The following is an 8,018-nucleotide window of genomic DNA, read 5'->3' as shown; positions in this document are numbered from 1 at the left end:
TAGCATACCCAATAGCCTACTCAACTTCTTCATTTGCATGTCGATCAGGTGTTGCAAATTCATTCCACCCCAAACTAAATTCATCTTTCCCCCCAAATATGTGTGCCTGCAGCTTTTAGTTGCAGTCAATCTGGGAACCATCCTTGACTCTGTTTTTCTCTCTTACATTCATAGCCAATGCATCAGGAAATCTCGTGGGCTCTACCTTCAGAATATCTTCAGAATTCCTCCACTTCTCAGCACATCTACCACTGCCATCCTGGTCAGCGGTCCAGTCATTTGTTCACTGAATTGCAGTCGCCCCCTAACTCGTCTCCCTGCTTCTATAGTTGCCCCTCCCCTTTTTTATTCTCAGCAGAGTGATTCTTTAAAATGTCAGTGAAATCCTATCACTCCTATGCTCAAAACCCTCCTCTGACTTCGCACTTCACTCAGCATAAAAGAATCCTTGTAATGCCTGCAGGGCCCTTCACAGACTTGCACCTGTACCTCTTTGACCCCACTTCCCCCTCAGACTGCTCTAATCACACTGGTCCCCCAGCTATTCGTCAAACACACCGGGAATATTCCTGCCTTTTAGGACTTTGCTTTGGCTGTTCCTACTGCCTGGGATGCTTGTCTCATTCCCTGCTCTCCTTTAAGTGTTTGCTTAAATGTCAATGAGGAACTTTGCCCATCCTGTGTAAAACTGTAACTTATACCCAACACTTCCAATTTCCATTACCCTGCTCTACTTTGTCTTTCTTTCCAAAGTATCACCATCTAACACACATCATTTACTTATTTACTATATTTGTTGTTTACTGTCTCTCTGTCCCACTAGAAGGTAAGTTCTGTGAGGGCAGCACTCTGTTTTATTCACTGATATGGCAGTAGCTCAGTAAATATTTGCTGAATTAATGAATGGTAAGAGTTGAGAAAAATCATGATGTTTAGTTGAACCCTTGGTATATACCATCAGGTTATTTGACCCAATTTTAGCTTGAGTTTCTTTTTTAAGCAATTCTAAACATTTCTAAGAATTTATAATATTTCATGGCTTATATTTTTTCTTAGAGTTTTCCAAAAGAATAGAGAGAAAATTTACTTTTCTTAATAGAATAAAACTTATTCTATCTCAGAATTACTATGTGGGTCCGTTGGATCCTTTTGTAAATCTAAGATACATCATGGGATCCTAGTGATCTTATTTTGCCATATTTTGAATACTTTATTATTTCATCATTATAAGAAGAATTTTATCATTACTCACTAATTATTCCCAACTATGCTAAAAAAGACTAAGTAAATAAAATAGAAGAATGATGGGCTTGCTTAGAACAGTGATGTAATAGTGAAATAAGTCATAGTGAAATAAGTCATCGCTGTTACATCATCCTTGAGTGTTCTTGTTGTGTTACCTAAAATATTGCATTATCATTCAAGAATGTATAAAAGAAGTCTGGAGTCATCATTTTTTTTAGCTTTCATTGAACAAAACTGAGAATTAGGAATTTTACATTTTCTGCTCAAAATGGCAAGTAGAAGAAAGCTGACAGAGGGAGACAGTTCATAATTATTAGATGAAGCAGAACACGAGTGCAAGGAGACAGGTAATAAATAGTACCTAGACTTTAATGATGTGATGAACTTGACCTTTTAAGTGAAGTCTCAGACTTTGATTTTTCAGAGGATTACATGGATAAATTAACTCATACTCAAAAATTTATGCATGAACAACGTATTTCTAAGTACAAAAAGGAAATAGACTATTCTCATCTGGTTAGTCATTCAACAGGAAGTTCTTCACCACATAATGTTTTATGACGAACCTGGACCATCCTGCTCTGATAAAAGGAAGTGTAACTCTGTTCTTTCATATTATATGATATTTGTGTACCAAAATTTACTTGATATAGTTTGTTTCAAGTGGACAAGTGCTGAAGGCAGATGTTTATGCAGGGGTGATTAGAAGGTAATAGATGGTATAGAAATGAAAAAAACTAATGGATTGATCATTCTAATTGGTGTTTATAAATCTAAAAGTGAAAATGTTTTATAATTATGGAGCAAAGAAGAAATATATTTGAAACCTGGAATAGGTATTTACAAAATGGATGTGTTCCAAGTTCATGCATGAGAATAGATGAGCAGTTAGTTGTATTCCAGGATGTTGCATATTCATGTATAGTTAGCTTCAAAAACAGGAATATATGAAACAATAATTTGAGTTTGCCACATTTAAATTCTTATTGAGATTTCTAATAAAATTGTTTTTTATTATTTCTTTATCCTCTGTAAATTATTTGTGAAATGACTTAAAGTATTAAAAGGGTCCGCTGGACCCAGATGATTAATGATAACTATTTTTCCTGGTATAATACATGTATAATGAATAGGCACTGCCCTAATACTGGAGATATGAAGCACATAACTAAAACTTAGACTTTCAGAGAGATGAGGTGCTAGTGGCTGGCAGGGTAGTAAGTAGACTTTTCAGGCCAAGTAAATGAAACAACTAGACTGGTATAATATACAGGAAAATTAAAGAGTTGTGTAAGAATGGAAACAATATACTGCTACGTAGTCAAATTGGATGTCAACCTGAGAAGGGGGCTGGAGGGAGAAGAATTCAGATAGGCTGTCGTAAGAAAACTAAATCCTCTTTACCTTTATTAGGAATTTAGATATTCATGTTTAAATAGCAGAATGAGCATTATTTAGAAGTATGCAGGTAAATATCAAAAGAAATACCTAAAGAGTTTAAAGTAGTTGCCTCTGGGGAGTGGGAGCTACAGTGGGGAGGGGAGAAATGTTATTTTTTTTAAATATACTTTTTTAGTATTATTAGAGTTTTATAAACCATGTGTATGTATGTATTTGATTAAAAATTAATAGCAAAAGAGGAAATGATGAATTTAAAGAGAAAAGCTAGCTGTATGTATCAAATGAAGTTGAAGGCCAGGGACAGGACACTGCAACAGTCCTAGATCCAAGGTGAGGATCAAGGGGCGGTGCCTGGAAGGAAACCGAAGCACTGGCTTGGGAAGACATTGCAAAGGACTCGAACACACTGTGGAATTATGAGACCTGGTCTGATCGGATAAAGGGGGTGAAGCACTGGGTTAAGATGAAACTAGATGTACATTTTGAGCCATTAATGACTAACCACAGGGGAGAAAGTGTTTGAGCCAGTTTCAAGCAGGATTGTAAAGATGAGTTTTGCTTTGAATGTTATGTTTGTAAGGACTGTAATATAGCTATTTGTGATTTATCCTGTAAGCAATTATGAATGTGAGCCTGGACACCTTTGGTCTGAAGGTCAGGGGAGTGATTTGAAGAAAATACATGTGTTCACACACACAAAGTTAATGATAGGTACAGAAAAAGGCAAGTGATTCAGGAAGGGGCAAGGAAGTGTTAAATAGAAGGGTGACTGAAAGAATGTAGCTTCCAGTTTGGGATTATATTTTTACCAGCAGGTAAATACCAGGTTGTATACTCGTATACCCTTTAAATCTTCTCTAGACACATAGAGTATATTTTTTACAGTAGTCTCTTGATTAAATTTGAATGTATTTTATATGTGCTTGTCATTTTACAAATATCGCAAGTGTCCATATGGTATATGGTCCTTTTCTGCCTTTGGGGTGGGGATGGGGGTAGAGTTGGGGAACCAGTTACCATAGTAGTTATCTTTAAAAGAAGAAAAAGCAACTCCCACAATCCCACCATATTGACAGTTTCTGTTAAATTTCCCCTTTTCTGTTCTTGTTACTTAGTATAGTTTGAGGAGTCTTTTATTTCTAAATAAATATTCTTTATTTATTTTATTATATTAGGGAATAGGGGATGAGAAAGAACTGTGTGTATGTGTGTGTGTGTGTGTCTCTGTCTGTTTGTGTCTTGCGTAATACACAATAGCCTTTAAACAACTTTGCAGGAGCCCCGGATAACCCTGTGCTGAGCACCTGTGTTTATTTCCTCTTTCTTCTTCCTCCTCTACCTCTAAAAAAAGAAAAGCTAAATCCCCATTTATCATACATTTAAAAATATAAATTGTTTCTGGTAAATTTAACATGATTTAAAATAAGGTGAATGATTTGATGCCTAACTTGCAAATTTTTCTGTTAAAATTTGTTTTATTTAAACTATTGCCAGTCCAAAATTTTAAGGACGAAAATGGTTTTGTGACCACTGTTAAATGGAAATATATAAGTAAGAGAAAACCAAGACAGAAATAAAGAGCAGTTTGAGAAGAATACAAGTTGAATACAGTGGCTCAACCCTCAGGGGATTTGCATGTGGCATTGTGTGTATTTCAAAAGTTTCCGTTGAAATAACAGATGCTGCTACTGAAGTTGGGAATAGCAACTTCATTTGTGGCTGGTTCAGTTGCTTATTAGAAGTGAGAGGATCCCAGGGGGAAATCTGGTACAGTGGAGGCAGGCTTAGGAAAGGAAATGACATAAATAATATGACAGCTTCATCTTTGTGATCTTTAACCCATAAGCACTGGCTACATACAGGCATGATTATCTGTAAGTGTCTAATTATCTTACATTTCATGTGCATCCTTTGTCTACCAAGTGATGTTATTCAATAACAGTGGATTTTTTAAAGTTCTTTTTTTTTTAATAGTTTCTAGAGTGGCTTACTACAGAAATTCCAAGTTTTAAAACTTCAGAAGTTTCAGAAATTCAAGTTTTCAGAGTCTTACTGGACTTTTATGTATACAATGACAGTCCTTTAAATTATCTAATTGGCTTATGTACCCCAGTTTATTCATACAAGTGTGCATACGAATTTTTTCCTTTTTCTTTTTAATTTTTTTCTAATGTAATTCAAAATATGCAAGCTGTGCTGATAACTAGGTAGACACATAAAACAGATGTAGTCTCGGTCCATAGAGAACTTATGATGCAGTGAGGGAAATAAAATGTTTATGAATATATCTCTTAATACAAGGTTTTGAAGTGCTCACTAGTTTAAGAGATACAAATAAGGTGCTTTTAGACTATGAGTAAGGTAGAAGAAACTTCTACCAGAGAGAAATCAAAAGAGAAAATGTTATTTAAGTAATTCATTCAGTAAACACAAGTACCTATGATAACTAAGTAACTGTGCTTTGGTGTTTGGAAGATAGAAATGACATGTTTAAAGTCCTGGAAGTTAGAGAGAGTGACCATCTCTGCTTTTGAAGTTATCAGGGAAGACTTCAGTGGAAGACGTAATACATGTTTAGGGACATGAAGACCCAAGTGAAGTTAAGAGTGGTTTGTGTTCCAGGAAATACATACATAGGCAGAGAACAGCAGGACATATTGGGGAAATTATTAGGCATACCTGGAGTATTGGGACCAGGAAGATGAAGCTAGAGAAACAGATAAGGGCCAAAGCATGGAAGGCAATGTATGGCAGACAGAGGCATTTCACATTTATCCTGTAGGCACTGAGGGACCAAACAGGGCAGCATGTATTCATATTTCCATTTAAAAAAATATTACTCCAGTAACAGTGGAATGGAAAAGGGCTGTGGTACCAGAGATAGTCAGAAGTTATTTTAATAATCTAGGTGAGAATTTAAATGTCTCTGGGCCAACATAATGAATGGCATTGAAGCTGTTATGGGTAGAGAATATTCAGGATTTGGGGAGTAATTATATGAAAGGTGAGAGGGAAGAATTGAGGTTTTTGATTTAGAAAATAGACTGTGGTGCAAGTTATTGAGATAGCGGATACAAGGAGGAGAAGTAGGGTTGTTTGTTTTTAAGAGAGAAATGCAAGGAATGGGGAGAAAATGAAGAATTTATCTTTAGTGGTTATGAGCTTGAGTTACCTATACGATGCCTAACCCAGATGTCCCATAGGTTAGGAACTCAAGAAAAGATTTGGCCTAGAGATAGTACAGATTTGGCTCCCTCTGTGGGCATGTCTGACGTATCCTGGGACAAAGAATGTAAAATTAAGAGAAGGAGAGCAAAGAATGGAGCAAACCAAGGAACTGATGGAGAAGAGGAACCCGCAAAGGGGGACAAGAACTAGGAAGGTCTTGTGTTATATCACCTAAGAGAATTGTAAATGCCCACCGAAGTCAAGTGAGAAAAGTACTCACTATTATCCATATGCATTGACTATGAGGAGCTGAGCCTTAAAGGATATTCAGAATATGGGATCATGGAAATCGGAGTGGGTTAGGTGGAAAATTGGGCAAAGAGGAAGACAGCGTTGGAGACTAAGGGAATAAAATGAGCCAAGTACAGACATGAGAAAGCACTGGGAGTGTTAAATTACAAACAGTAGAAACTTTTAGTTTAAAATATTAAGTATATAAAATGGAGTGTGGGCAATAAATTTAGAAACATGTTATTATTAATTTGTCTTCTATGTTATAAACTGCCGAATTATTTAACCTCATGCTATCTGGTTAGAAGGTTATTCATGATTGTCTCCACTTTTATCTTCTTTATGTTTTCTTGACCATTTCACTGTATTTTAGAGGAGTGAAAGAGTGCCATCTCATGAATCAATCGGGCTGTATACTGCAAGTGAGAGACTAGATATTGAGAAGGCCCGCAAACTTGTTCCTTAGTGATTGCATGTGTATACCAACTAGTGTCTCTTTTTTCTCCCAGTCCCCAGCTGTGAGCTGTCTATAGACTCACAGATTATTTGGGGAGAGAACAGTTGCTGAAGGCTTTACATACTTAGTATTGCAAGAAAGACTTTTAGGCGATATAGTCATTATCATAAGATAATTGCTCATTTATAGGCTACATTCAGTATTTCTTGTTAAATAACCTGTTTTCCCAAATAATAGTGGGCTTTTTATCTTTTTAAAACTTTGTCAATTGAATCATCCTTCTATTTAAAAAAAATTTAAATTATCATGGTTATTTAGTTAACACAGGAATCCTCTTAAGATTCTTTAACCCCAAAACAGCAAATACTGCTCTATGTAAGCACCATGTCTTAGTCATCTTTCTGTCTCCTACACTGTCTTTTACATGAGAGATATTCAGTAAATATTTATTGAAAACTAACTTGACACTACATTAAATCAAAACTTTTTACAGTTTGAGGAAAGCTGCATTCACATCCTTAAATAATTAGTAATGGCAAAACAAGTTGTTATATCTGATTTGCTGAATATTAAATTCAAGTTCATTGTGTGCTAAGAAAATCATAAATACATCCCCTCTCACTAAATTTAATGAAATTTACAATTTTACATGTTAGCAATTAGGATATCTAGACTATGTAAGGCATCTACGGCTTCCTTATAGGAAGGAGCTATAGGGTATTAGGCTCCGGAAAAGATTCTACCCAGTCCCTGGCACCTGTTCTGCAAATGACCAGCTGGATGTGCTGAACTGAGTCCTTCTGTAATCTTTGGTGATCTTTGGAAAAGCATTTTGCTAACTCCTGTTTTCTGTCAGATTATTCCAGAGGTAGAGAGAACTGGCTCTGTACTTGTCTGTGGCTGCTCTTTCAGTAAAGGAATGGTCTTCAGCTCTTCCCACCCACCAGAATGTAGGCAGACTAAGAATATCTGAAGCAGAGTGTAAACTGGCCTTCATCTTAAGAAATCTAGTCCAAACTCTTCTTTAGAGCCTTTGAAAACTGAATACAATCTTATAGGTAAATAGCTGCATTAGCACTAGATTTCACAGAACGCACCAGTTGCCATTTTTTGTAGATAGCACACATTAAAAAGTGAACATTTGTGTTAAGCATAACATATAGGGTTATTCTGCAGATAAAATGTGTATTTAAAACAATTTATAGACTGAATCACCACATAAATATGAAAGATGTTTATTATCATGCAGTAATTGAGAAAGAGGGAGAGAGAGAGAAAGAGAGAGAGGGAGAGGGAGAGGGAGAGGGGGAGAGATTAAGAGAAATATAGCAGAATAGTTCCACAAATAGGAGAAAATGTTTTAAAAATGTGTAAGTTTATGGGTTCACTTTTCTTTTGGGTTCACTCTTTTGTTTTGAAGGTTATTTCAAAAGAAATGGTGTTGTACAGCTGAAAC

Source organism: Hipposideros armiger, unplaced genomic scaffold, assembly GCF_001890085.2.
Source record: "Hipposideros armiger isolate ML-2016 unplaced genomic scaffold, ASM189008v1 scaffold_133, whole genome shotgun sequence".
In the NCBI taxonomy this organism is placed as follows: Eukaryota; Metazoa; Chordata; class Mammalia; order Chiroptera; family Hipposideridae; genus Hipposideros; species Hipposideros armiger.
The sequence above is the reverse complement of the archived record's forward strand: the minus strand, read 5'-3'. Positions refer to the sequence as shown.